General features: G+C 36.9%; 1 protein-coding gene and 1 pseudogene across 1 annotated transcript in view; one reads left to right on the top strand and one right to left on the bottom strand.

Annotated features, from left to right (window-relative positions):
• The window catches only part of GNA14 (G protein subunit alpha 14), a 152,992-nt gene that overhangs the window by 64,707 nt on the left and 73,466 nt on the right, over positions 1-14,819 (top strand). The gene's annotated exons all lie outside the window — the stretch shown is intronic.
• On the bottom strand, positions 306-401 carry LOC116152824 (U6 spliceosomal RNA; annotated as a pseudogene).

The following is a 14,819-nucleotide window of genomic DNA, read 5'->3' as shown; positions in this document are numbered from 1 at the left end:
CTCTGGAATGCCCCTTTTGACTGGTAGGAATTAGGCAATAGGAAAATAAGATACAGATTTGATGTTTGTTAGTATAGTAATAAGTTAGCTAGCTGAAGGAAAACGTAATCACACCCCAGCTGCATGAGTTTTGTGCTAAGCATTGGCTTAAGAGTTAGAAACACTTATTAAACACATTTTGAAAAACTGACATATAGTTGATTTACAATATTAGTTTCAAGTGTACCTCATAGTGATTCAATTTTTTAACATTTTTTATTGAATTATAGTCATTTTACAATGTTGTCGTGATTCAATATTTATATGAAAATATGGAACACTTAACGAATTTGTGTGTCACCCTATTAATCTTCTCTGTATTGTCCCAGTTTTACTATATGTACTGCTGAAGTGAGCAACACAATTTTTTATTGTGATTAAAAATACATAAAATGTACTGTCTTAACCATTTTAAAATGTGCAATGCAATCATTAAGTACTTTTACAAAATTGCACAACCATCCCCACCATCCATTTCTAGAACTCCCTCATCATCCCAAAGAGAAACTCTGTACCCATTAAACAGTAACTCTGTTTCTCTTGCTCCAGCTCCTGGAAACTTTCATTCTGCTTTCTGTTTCTGTGAATTTGCTATTCCAGATAGTTAAATCCTATAAGTGGAATCGTATAATATTTTCCCTTTGGTGTCTGACTTATTTCACTTGGCGTAATGTTTCCAGGTTCCTCCATATTGTAGCATGTATCAAAATTGCCTTTCTTTTTAAGGCTGGATAATATTCCATTGTATGTATATACCACATTTTGTTTATCTCTTCCTCTGTTGATGGATAAACAGTAGTTAAACTATGAAATATTGATATCACTTGCATGACTTATTATAGTGGTTTTTCTGATCTCAATCTTCCCTGTCTTTAAAAGATTTCTTATCCTCTGACAGAGGGATCTGTGTATCCCAGTAAGTAAATTTGTTTGACAGGTCTGGGAAGGTATTTTGACCCAACAGAGTGGGATGGACGAGACCAGGTGTGATCAGCTTAAGCTTGCCCATCCTTACTGCCCAGCTCTGTGTGGACTCAATTTAGAGGCCTAGAGGGAGCAATACCATGCTTTTTTTTTTTTTTTATGGATTGACTTTTTTTTTTCAGTTTTTTTTTTATTGAAATCAGTTTACAATGTTGTGTCAATTTCTGGTGTACAGCATGGTGTTTCAATCATACATATACATACATATATTCCTTTTCATATTCTTTTTCATTAGAGGTTACTACAAGATAATTGAATATAGTTCCTGTGCTATACAGTAGAAACGTGTCTATCTATTTTATATTTAAATATAGATATAGATAGTATCTGCAAAATATTTTAATAGGTACAAGGTGACACTTGTGAAGCTTGTTTAAATTTCTGTATAAAAACTAAAAGAAACTGGGATCTAAGTTGGCATTTGTGAAAAGTCTGGGAGGGAAGACTAAACATTTGAGAATTATCCTGGCTGAGGGAGCTCTCTGAAGTAATACGAGTTTAGACTCAGAGGAATTTGTGGAGTCATAGCCAAGAATCCCGAGAGACTATATTCCTTCTGGTTCATGTGAAAGTGGACAGCAACAGACTTTAAATCAGGCTCAAAGAGAAGGGAAAGAACAAAGCCAGGCAGCACCAGAGGAGACCCAGATACTCAGCTCCCTGTGCTCAGATGCTCAGGGGAGGGTTTCCATTTTCACTAATGGTACTTCCTAGGGGAGATACAACACAGGGTTAGATGCTGTGGAGTTACTGCTTTAGAATACAGAGGAAAACAAAGGTGGTAAGTGTGTGAATTTTATTTTCTATAGGCTACCTCTGCCTTTCTATAGAAGGCAGACCCCAGTCTCCATTCCCACTGCACCTTTTATGGATGGAGAGGCACACAGTGACATCTGGGTCCAAGGTCTCCTCATCTATGCCAAGTGCACAACCTCACTTGGTTCCTGTCACTCCCTACACACACTTTCTAGATGTGATTTTGCTGTTATTAGGTTTAGACGTGCTATTGGGAACCCATTAAACCCCCTTCCCTGGAAGGCCTGCTTAGCTATGTCACATGACATGTCTGAGCACCTGGGCTCTGAGTTGAAGTATATTACTCAAAACTGAAGATGCTTTAAAATAATGATTTTTAAAAATGTATCTACATTTCCTCATTTTTATTAGGCAATGTTTTGAGAAAAAAAAAAGGAAACCATGTTATAATGAATTCCCCTTCTTTTTCATCTAAATTCAATAATTTTAAATATCTTGCCATGTTTCTTTATCTACATCCATGTCTGTTTATCTTTTCTGTTTTGCGGAAACATTTAAAAGTTAGTTGCAGGTTTCCTGGAGTGGCAGCTCTCATGTTCTAGGAACATTCTTCTGCAAAAACAAGACACCTTTGTCACACCTAAGAGTATTAATAACACTTTCATATTATGGACTATCCAATCTATGTCAAAATACCCTTCATTTTCTTAAGAATAATTTTTAGGAAATTAATTTCCCAGCAGAAGCCTCAGAGACTGGGAAACTGAGACAGATGTCAGAGGGTGGAGAATTGTATAGGAAGGAACCATGTGGTGTCGTGTGCAAGATGTGAGGGTTGGGGCTGGAGTCTTGGATTGTAGTTCTAAACCTTTAGGAGGCCTCAGGGAAGACATTTAGCTTTCCGAGCTCATTGGCAAAATGAGGTGGTTGAATAAGATAATCCCTGCAGTCCCTTCGGATTCCCCCGAAGGAATCAAAATGTGAGTATAAATTGCTAATGTAAAAATATTATCTAAATGTCACCTTGCTTTTTTGAAACAGTATTTTTCCCCCCTCTTCATACTTGTTTAGGGAGTGTCTAGTGTAGTGATGGAAACTAAAGGTAACCTGCCCTTCTCTGGCGCCATGAAATCGTTCTCTTGACCACTGTACCCCTTGTTCCACCAGAGGAAGGAACAGTTTTAAACCTAGCTTATTTCTTTGTATCATTTATCCAGGCCTGCTCTTGTTTTTCCATCATATTTTTGCTAGTCATTGAAAAGACAGTTTCATCCTCTGCCAGAAAGGCTCCCTAATGTGGGCCATTCGCGTTCCCTGCTAACCAATATTTTGTCCGTAATGAAACATTGTTTGGGTAATGATGGAGCAGGAGTGCTGGGGAAAATGTGCTTGGTCCCAGTACATGAAAACACCAGGCAGACCAGGGTGGTCTTCTCTGACTTCTCTGTGACTTTATTGACACACACCGTGTTCTGGTTATTTTCTCAGTGGGCCAGAATTATTGCACTCTCGGGTATAATAATCTGGGACTTGTGGCTGGCTCTGTCACCTCACCATAGTCCCACTGAGTTGGTTACTTCGTTTTCTCTGTTTCTCATCCTTTTTTCTCTCTCCCTCTTTCTTCCTCATTCACTTATTCATCCATTCCCTTATTCAGTGTGTGCCCTCAGGCACAGGGTGGGGGCTGCAGTGAACGGACATCCCCACCCCACAGGTTGATTTCTCTCTTGGTCGTAGCCCATGTCAGAATGAAGTGCTATGAAAGTGAAAGGGTCATTGCCTGTGGGTTACCATCATGGAAAAGAAAAGGGACCTGTGGGATGTACGTGTAGCATTTCAGTTACTGTCAAGGCAATTTTCAAACACACTTCCGATTGGAGAAACCTGGGACTGGTTAGGAGTGAGGAGGGGGAGAGCTCCAGGCACTCAGTGGTGACCCACCTGGGCTGCGAAGAACAGGAAGGCTGGTTCTCTGGTCTTGGCTAACACAAAGGGAGATGCATGGTGATGTTTTGGTGGTGGCCTGGAGCAGTTCAGTTTTAGGATGAGTCCATTTTCTTTCTTTCTAAAACACTGATCCATTAAGAAAGTAATAATAAGAGTTAAAACCTTTATTATTCCCCAGATGTGCTCAGAAGTAGACTGCTTTCATCAAGATTGTCTGGACGCTCTGTCATGGCCCCTCCTTTTTCCTCATCTTCCCCCACCCCACCATTAGCGTCCACCTTCATGTGTCTGCCATGAATTCTTTGCACCCATTCCCCATACATTTCATAGCTGTGCAACTGTGAGACAGCGCATTTTGTGCATACTTAAAAATGAATGTTTAAATAAGTGACGAAGACTCATGTGGCAACCTGCTTTTTATTTCTCTTTCATTCGGCGCTGCTTTATAAGATCCATCTGTGGGGCTAGATCCATGCACTCCTTTCATTGCTAGGAAACATTTCATCCAACAAATAAACATTTGTTTGGACATGTAGGCCATTTTCAGTTCTTCCCAGTAACAAACAGTGGTGTAGTGGCGCCTGTTGCCTTGTGTACATGAAGATATGCTACCTTTTCTCCAACTCTTTTGTTTTGAAAATTTTCAAACCTGTAGGAAGTTAAAAGAGTGTACAATAATCACCTGCTTTTTTTTTCCCCTAAAATACCCAATTAGTTAATTTCCCTGTACAGGCTTTCTCTTTCTCATTCCCCCCTCTCACCTGCCTTCCCTGGTCCATTTGGGCTGCTGTAACAGTACCATAGACTGGGTGGCTTGTGAATGATAGAAATTTATTTATCCCGGTTCCAGAGGCTGGGCAGTCCAAGATCCAGGAGCTGGCAGATTCTGTGTCTGGTGAAGGCCTGTTTCCTATTTCATAGACTACCACCTTTTCACTATGTCCTCATATTGCAGAAGGGGAGATTTGGCTCCCCGGAGTCTTTTCTGTAAGGGCATTAATCCCACGCGGGTGGTGCCCTCATGACCTAAGCACCTCCTAAAGGCCCCACCCCCTAATAGCATCCCCTTGGAAACTGAGTTTAACATACGAATTTTGAGGGACACAAACATTGTCTGTAATGTTCTTATTCTCTCTAGATAGACAGATAAATTGTGTGTGTGTCTAGGTTCCTTTTTAACTGAATTTTTTAAAATTTTAGACCTCACTCCAAAATATTCCATCACTAATCTCCTAATAAAAAGGTCATTCTCTTATATAACCACAGTATAATGATCATGTCTCAGAAAGTTAAATAATTGCATAGTATCATATGATACCAATCTAGAATATGCATATTTAAAAATTTTATTTATTTTTATATTTTAAAAATCAGTCTTTGTTGGGTGAGGAGGAGGTAATTAGGTTTTTATTTATTTAAATAATTTTTTAAATGGCAGTACTGGGAATTGAACCTGGGACCTCATGCATACTAAGCATGCACTCTATGGCTGAGCTATACCCTCCCCCAAATATGCATATTTTTATTTAAAGAAATACTGCCAATGACTCTCCAAAGCGTCTGTACTAATTTATTGTTCCCAACAGCAATGCATGAAAATTTCAACTTTCCCACACACTTACCAACACTTTGTTATTCTCTTTTGAATTTTTGCTAGTTTGATGGGTAAGAAAGCATCACTTTTAGATTTACATTTTAAAGAAGAAAAATCAGCCACGAAAACATGTAATTCAAGCACAAGATTTTATCTTTGTCAAAGTAGAAATGAGATCCTAATTTGGCTTCCAGAACAGGATAATATGCTCCATGTCTGTGAGCAATTTAGAGCAGGATTCTTAAACTTTTCTGAAAATTTTGGGAAAAGAAATAATGCAGCTCAGTTCTTCATTTTATAAACACAGACCTTTCAGCCAAAAATCTTATCAGAGAATGTTCTGACACAATTATCTTGGGGAATCTGAAGTTTTATCAGTGAAGTATTAATAGTATCATTTAAAAATACATATAAATCATTGACATTAATATTAGAATAGCCTACAGGATATGAAACCGTCCCACTGAGAACAGGGAGGAAACAGAACAGACCGTGTCTGTGTTCTTTATGACCATAAAACTGATAACTAAAACTTAAAAAGTAATTTTTAGCAAAATCTCTTAGATTTAAACTTTGACGACTAATTAGACACGGTATGCTCGTAACCAAATGTAGACAGAATTTTGCTTACTTTTTTGTGCATAAGTAACGAAAACAAACACTGTGTCTCTACTGCCCAGTGATTACCGCTATTAATAGTTGGTGATGATGATTCAACTTAAAAGTGTGTGTGTGTTTGTATGCAAGCATAAGAATAATCTGGATCACTTTCACTTTTTTTAAAAACATTTTTTATTGATTTGTAATCATTTTACAATGTTGTGTCAAATTCCAGTGTAGAGCATAATTTTTCAGTTATACATGAACATACATATATTCATTGTCACATTTTTTTTTCTCTGAGCTACCATAAGATCTTGTGTATATTTCCCTGTGCTATGCAGTGTAATCTTGTTTATCTATTCTACAATTTTGAAATCCCATCTATCCCTTCCCATCCTCCGCCCCCTTGGCAACCATAAGTTTGTATTCTATGTCTATGAGTCTGTTTCTGTTTTGTATTTATGCTTTGTTTGTTTTTGTTTGTTTGTTTGTTTTTTGGATTCCACATATGAGCGATCTCGTATGGTATTTTTCTTTCTCTTTCTGGCTTATTTCACTTAGAATGACATTCTCTAGGAGCATCCATGTTGCTGCAAATGGTGTTATGTTGTCGGTTTTATGGCTGAGTAGTATTCCATTGTATAAATATACCACATCTTCTTTATCCAGTCATCTGTTGATGGACATTTAGGCTGTTTCCATGTCTTGGCTATTGTAAATAATGCTGCTATGAACATCGGGGTGCAGACTTTTACCTTTAAGTAACACGAGCACTACTGAGTGTTTGCTATGGGCTAAGCACTGGTCTAAGTGCTTGTACCATTATCATTCCCATTTTCCAGATGCAGTTATTGAGGTTTGAGGTTAGGCAGCACGTGAGTGGTGGACCTAGAATTTGAGCACAGGGAGCCTTCTTAATCTTTATCATACTCCCTCCCAGCTTTATGTTACTTTCTCATTTATTGTACTAGAAACATCATTTCATGTCAGGAAATATTCATCTACATTGATTTTTCTTGGCTGTATATTTCCATTGTATAGAGTTACCGTAACTAATTGATTTCATCACCTACCACTGTGCATTTAATTTTTCTTTTTTTCTTTTTTTTGCAATGGTGTGTAATGCTGTGGTCACTGTCCCCTTACATTTACCTTTGGCTACTTGTCCAACACTTTCTTTAGAAATCCTAGAATTGGAATTTCTGGGTGACATAATACCACATTTTGAATGGTGTTGATCCAAGCTGTCATGCTGCTTCACATGGCTGGGTACAGGTGCTGCAGGAATAAATTGGGCTGGGTGTCTGTTTTCTTAGATTCCCACTAACACTGGAGTTTTGGTCAATTTTGCCCCTCTAATAGACACAATATGGTATCTCATGGTTTTCCTTTGTACCCTTTCATTATAGTGAGGCCAAACATTTTTCATATGCTTTCTTGTCTTTTCTCTTTTTTGTTTTTGTTTTTTAAATTGAAGTATAGTTATTTTACAATGTTGCATCACTTTCTGGTGTACAGCATAGCGTTTCAGTCATACATATATGTACATATATTCCTTTTCATATTTTTTTCATTATAGGTTACTACGAGATATTGAATATAGTTCCCTGTGCTATACAGTAGAAACTTGTTGTTTATCTATTTTACATATAGTAGTTAGTATCTACAAATCTCAAACTCCCAGTTTATCCCTTCCCACCCCCTTTCTGGAGGGAACTCTAATTTGAAAAGACATATGCACCCCAATGTTCATACTTGTATTTTCTTTTTGTAGCTTGTCTTTTTTGTATTTTCCATATTTTCTCTTCAACTATTGTTGTCTTTTAAAAATTGATTTGTAATAGCTCATAAAAGGAAGAATATCAATTCCTTGTCATGTTAGAACAGTTTTCCCCTAGCAAGGGCTTTGTTTTTTCATGTCTTTTTTTTAATAGCATATTTTACATTTTGTTTATATTTTAAAAGTCTAAATTTCCCCAGTGCAATATGGGACAAATAGCCACCTTTATTTTCTTGACGTACGTTGATTATTTAAAATTTTCATATATAAATCTTTAGCTCATCTGGAATCGATTTTGATGTGCCAGACAAATCTGATTTTTTTCCCGTATGGTCAAGATCTAGTCCCAATTCTGTTTATTGAGATGCCATTTATGAAAATGTTAGGAGCAGTGCTGGCACACACAGTTTCTCCACAGACAATGCTAGCATCCCTTTCTCCCTGTCTCTGTCTTCGGCAGAGTCTTAGGCAGAGGTACAAAGTAAGGGGTTTGCCATATCCAAGAGTTGGGCTGGAAGAGAAATAAAGAGCAAGACTGATAATTGAGATTTCACCATTTCATCAGTGATGAATGTTTATGAAGCTCCCTTGAAGATGTGTGACAATTGTTAGCTTCCACAAGGCTAGTGTGGGATGTTGATAGCTCTTTTTTCTTGGGATATGCTTTTCCAGAAGGTCATCACTAGGTAAATTGGGAGTTGGTCCTTATCTGGATTCTCATAAAGCTACAGCAGGCAGCAACTTTTCGAAAACCCTGGTTGGATTCCCCTGGCTTTTCTCCCATCAGCCTGCAATACGGGGTTTCATGTTCATTGTCTGGCAAGGTTTCCACTACTTGATGTTGGATGGAAAATAAATTAGAACTTGATTGTTGCAAGTGTTTTAATTATGGTGCTTAACCAGGCTAATTATATTTGGTTACAAGCACCAAAAATATCAGGCATTTAAAAAAAAAAACCCTAAGGTAAAATAATAATGATTTTTAAATTAGCTCCTGTTTCTCTAATGTATCAACGTTAAATGGAGCTACAATGGTAGATTGTTCTGGAAGAGATTGCCCTTGCCCACGTGCTGGATGAATTGGGTCTTCTGTAGCATATTTCTTATATTGTATTGGAGAGTAATCATTCTTTGTGAGGTGATCTTGGGATTTTTAAAGGAGCAGAGAGTAATTATTATAAAATATGCCATAACAAAATAGGTAACCTAATTTACCAGTTGATGTAATTGTAGTATACTTCAGAGTACAAGACCAAGAACAATGTGTTAATTTTTAACTCAAGTTAGGAAAATTCATCAACAAATTCTTTGTTTTGTGCCAAAACCCCAAGGTTTGAAGAACCTAAAAATGCTTAGAGCATCTTTTCTCACATTATTTTCATTTCTAAATCTTTTTCTCAGATCTGCTCATCTCTCAGTCGCTCAAAGCCTCCACATTTCCTTCACTTTCACCACTAACTCCCCAAAAAAGTGAACCAAAAAAAGCAAACACATGCAGTACTGATTTCAGACAAAATAGACTTTAAAACAAAGGCCATAAAGAAGGATAAAGAAGGACATTTTGTGATTAAAGGAGTGATACAAGATGAGGATATTACACTCGTTAATATATATGCACACAATATAGGAGTACCTAAGTACATAAAACAATTACTAACAGAGATAAAGGGGGATATTGATGGGAATACAATCATAGTTGGAGATTTTAACATCGCATTAACATCACTAGACAGATCTTCCAGACAGAAAATAAATAAGGCAACAGAGAAATTAAATAATACAATAGAAAAATTAGATTTGGTGGATATTTTCAGAGCATTACACCCCCCCAAAATAGGATATACATTCTTTTCAAGTGCACATGGAACATTTTCTAGGATTGATCATGTACTTGGGCACAAAAGAAACCTAAACAATTTTAAGAAGATAGAAATTATCTCAGGCATCTTTACTGACCACAATGCCATGAAACTAGAAATCAACAACAGAAAAACAAAGGAAAAAAAAAGGAAAGCATGGAGATTAAACAATATGCTATTAAAAAACCAATGGGTCAATGAGGAAATGAAAGCTGAAATTAAAAATACCTTGAGACAAATGAAAATGAAAGCACAACCACACAAAATTTATGGGACACAGCAAAGGCAGTGCTAAGAGGGGAGTTTATAGCGATACAGGCCTTCCTCAAAAAAGAACAACCTCAAATAAACAATTTAACCCACCAGCTGAAAGAAGTAGAAAAAGAAGAACAAAAAATCCCAAAAGGCAGCAGAAGGAAGGAAATTATAAAGATTAGGGAGGAAATAAATAAAATAGAGATTTAAAAAACCATAGAAAACATCAATCAAACCAAAAGCTGGTTTTTTGAAAAAGTAAATAAAATCGACAAACCTCTGGCCAAACTCACAAAGAAGAAAAGAGAGACAGCATAAATTAGCAAAATAAGAAAGGAAAATGGAGAAATTACAACAAATAAAATAGAAATACAGACTATCATACGAGAATATTATGAAAAACTATATGGAACCGAACTGGATAACCTAGAGGAGATGGACAAGTTTCTGGAAACATACAGTCCACCAACACTGAATCAAGAAGAAACTGACCACTTGAACAAACCGATCACTAGAAATGAAATCTAAATAGCAATAAAAAACCTCCCTACAAATAAAAGTCCAGGACCGGACGGCTTCACCAGGGAATTCTACCAAACATACAAAGAAGAACTCATACCAGTCCTTCTCAAACTCTTCCAGAAGACTGAAAAGGAGGAAATACTCCTAAACTCATTCTATGAAGCCACTATCATCCTGATACCAAAACCAGGCAAAGACACTACCAAAAAAGAGAATTATAGGCCAATATCACTGATGAACATAGATGCCCAAATCCTCACCAAAATATTAGCAAATAGAATCCAACAACACATAAAAAAGATTATACATCATGACCAAACGGGGTTCATCCCAGGGACACAAGGGTGGTTCAACATATGCAAATCAATGTAATACATCATATCAACAAGAGAAAGGACAAAAACCACATGATCATCTCAATCGATGCAGAAAAAGCATTTGATAAAATTCAACACCCATTTATGATAAAAACTCTCACCAAAGTGGGTATAGAGGGAACGTATCTCAACATCATAAAAGCTATATATGACACCTACAGCCAGCATAGTACTCAATGTTGAAAAACTCTAAAGCTTCCCACTAAAATCTGGGACAAGACAAGGATGCCCACTATCACCACTCCTATTCAATACAGTCTTGGAAGTCCTAGCCACAGCAATCAGGCAAGAGAGAGAAATAAAAGGGATCCAAATTGGAAAAGAAGAGGTAAAAGTGTCACTATATGCCAATGACATGTTACTATATATAGAAAACCCTAAAAGGTCCACACAAAAACTACTAGAGCTGATTGAAGAATTCAGCAAGGTAGCAGGTTACAAGATTAACACTCAAAAATCAGTTGCATTTCTTTACACTAACGATGAATCAACAGAAAAAGCAAGTAAAGAAACAATCGCCTTTAAAATAGCACCTAAAGTAATAAAATACCTAGGAATAAATCTAACCAAGGAGGTGAAAGAATTATACACAGAAAATTATAAACCACTGATGAAGGAAATTAAAGAAGACTTTAAAAAATGGAAAGATATCCCATGCTCTTGGATTGGAAGAATCAATATTGTTAAAATGGTCACACTGCCCAAGGCAATCTACAGATTTAATGCAATCCCTATCAAATTACCCAGGACATATTTCACAGAACTAGAACAATTCATAATAAAATTTATACAGAACCATCAAAGACCTAGAATTGCCAAAGCATTACTGAAGAGAAAGAAAGAGGCTGGAGAATAACTCTCCCAGACTTCAGGCAATACTATAGAGCTACAGTCATCAAGACAGCATGGTATTGGTACAAAAACAGACATATAGACCAATGGAATAGAATAGAGAGCCCAGAAATGAACCCACAAACTTTTGGTCAACTAATCTTCGACAAAGGAGGCAAGAATATACAATGGAATAAAGACAGTCTCTTCAGCAAATGGTGTTGGGAAAACTGGACAGCAGCATGTAAAGCAATGAAGCTAGAACACTCCCTTACACCATACACAAAAATCAACTCAAAATGAATCAAAGACTTAAACATAAGACAAGATACAATAAACCTCCTAGAGGAAAATATAGGCAAAACATTATCTGACATACATCTCAAAAATGTTCTAGAAGAAATAAAAGCAAGAATAAACAAATGGGACCTATTGAAACTTACAAGCTTTTGCGCAGCAAAGGAAACCATAAGTAAAACAAAAAGACAACCTACGGAATGGGAGAAAATTTTTGCAAATGAAACCAACAAAGGCTTGATCTCCAGAATATATAAGCAGTTATTACGACTTGATAAGAAACAACCAAACAACCCAATCCAAAAATGGGCAAAAGACCTAAACAAGCAATTCTCCAAGGAAGACATACAAATGATCAATAAGCACATGAAAAAATGCTCAATATCACTAATTATCAGAGAAATGCAAATCAAAACTACAATGAGGTATCACCTCACACCAGTCAGAATGGCTGTCATTCAAAAATCCACAAATGACAAATGCTGGAGAGGCTGTGGAGAAAAGGGAACCCTCCTTCACTGCTGGTGAGAATGCAGTTTGGTACAGCCACTGTGGAAAACAGTATGGAGATTCCTCAAAAGACTAGGAATAGACTTACCATATGACCCAGGAATCCCGCTCCTGGGCTTATATCCAGAAGGAACCCTACTTCAAAATGACACCTGCACCCCAATGTTCATAGCAACACTATTTATAATAGCCAAGACATGGAAACAGCCTATATGTCCATCAACAGCTGACTGGATAAAGAAGCTGTGGTATATTTATACAATGGAATACTACTCAGCCGTATAAACTGACAACATAATGCCATTTGCAGCAACATGGATGCTTCTGGAGAATGTCATTCTAAGTGACATTCTGGTAGATCTGGTAGAATAATGTTTTTCATGAATTTTTCATCATAGTTTTTCCTGTGGGGCCAGAACTGACCAGACTTTAGGAGCAGGAGAGGGTCCGATGAGGAAGGACTTCAATTTCAGTCTGGAAGCAGCTTGAGAACCTGATTGCCTAGGTGATTTAGGGTCACTTGAAAGGGTGAATGAATGAGCATGTGTGTATATCTATGAGAGATCTCAGTCTTTCCAATCTCTTGACTAGTCTTGATCTGCCACAGATGTACTTCAAGGTGGCAGATTGGAGTGGACAAAAAGTACATTTCTGCCAGCTAGTGGTTGACCAGATGTCACAATCCAGATGCAGAAAGTTAAAGATCCAGCTTAGCTGCAAGACAGAGTTCAGATTCTAAAAACTTAATAGATGAATGGAAATTGTATCCTTCAGAAACCCAAGAATATGCAGAATTTGAAAAAGAATGAGGAGGGAGAGGAGGAAAAGAACAGCTAGAGAATGTACGTCAAACTGTGCAGAAACATTTAAGGATTCTTGATTTGGGTGGTTGTTGATTTGCAGGCACAAAAGTTCTTCGTAAAGTATAATGAAAGTTCTTAACTAATCTGCCGAAGAGGTTGAAAAATTTCCCCTTCATTCTCTCATGGAAAAAAAAATTCATCCATATCTTTTCAAGTAGGGGTAGGGGCAGGGGACAACTAAGCAGACTGCTTGGAAATATTCACTGTTTTCATCAGGAAAATCAGAGCTGAATTCTCATTTCCATGGAGAATTTAAAGCAGGAATTAGTCCCACAGTATTACAACCAGTAAGAGAAAATCTAATTCTGGTCTTGAGACCGAATGTAACTACATTTCCAACATAAAAGAGTAAATGTGGAAGTGACCATTTTAATATGCACACTGTAGCCTGTAACTAATCTTATTTCTCCTGTGGACAACCTGACTTTGGAAAAATCCTGCCATTTCATTTCCATCTCCCATTAGATTCTGTTGGATCTTCAAGGTGTAGGTAATGGTTGGATTATAGGAGAATATATAAAGTATGCATATTAACCACTTTAAAATATTTTGAATTAGTCAAATTAATTTCATGCTGTAGTGCCTAACTTGAATGCGTTTTATGGTAGTAAATGCACGGATTTTGTGTTCTAGTTTTTTAAATTTTATTGAGTTACAGTCAGTTTACAATGTTGTGTCAATTTCCAACATAGAGCACAGTTTTTCAGTTATACATGAACATACATATATTTATTGTCGCATTCTTTTTCACCATGAGCTACTACAAGTTCTTGTATACATTCCCCTGTGCTGTACAGTATAATCTTGTTTATCTATTCTACATATGCCTGTCAGTATCTACAAATTTCAAACTCCCAGTCTGTCCCTTCCCACTCACCTCCCCCCTGGCAACCACAAGTTTGTATTCTATGTCTATGATTCTGTTTCTGTTTTGTATTTATGTTCATTTGTCTTTTTCTTTTTTTTTTTTAAGATTTCACATATAAGTGATATCATATGGTATTTTTCTTTCTTTTTCTGGGTTACTTCACTTAGAATGACATTCTCCAGGGACATCCATGTTTCTGTAAATGACATTATGTTGTTGTTTTTTTATGACTAAATAGTATTCTATTGTATAAATATACCATATCTTCTTTATCCAGTCATCTGTCGATGGACACTTATGATGTTTCCATGTCTTGGCTATTGTAAATAGTAAACGCGTATATTTAGATGGTTGACATTTCTGGGTGGATATTGAGTTAAATGTGATCATATGACACCTCTCCTAATTATCCTGAGTAATATGGCTGGTCCAGAAACATTGGCTGACTCAAAAAAATCTTAGTGTTTATTTAGCCAATAATATGAACCATGCTTACATACTTTTGAAGTATTCTTCAGCTCTTAAAAGCCCTGGGTGAAATCAAGAACTCTCTGTTTTAGTCTGTTATCCTTTCAGCAAATAATTAAAAGTCAGATGCTTCTCTGCTGGGTAGATCTATACCAAAATATACCCAGGCTGGGAGAGTATGTCCTGGTCCAAGGGTGAAATTAGAGTATTTTGCCATTGACATTTACCTCTTCAACCCTATGTGCATTTTGAGCCACAGAGGCACT

Source organism: Camelus dromedarius, chromosome 10 (assembly GCF_036321535.1).
Source record: "Camelus dromedarius isolate mCamDro1 chromosome 10, mCamDro1.pat, whole genome shotgun sequence".
Taxonomy (NCBI): Eukaryota; Metazoa; Chordata; class Mammalia; order Artiodactyla; family Camelidae; genus Camelus; species Camelus dromedarius.
This window is presented reverse-complemented; position numbering and strand designations above follow the sequence as displayed.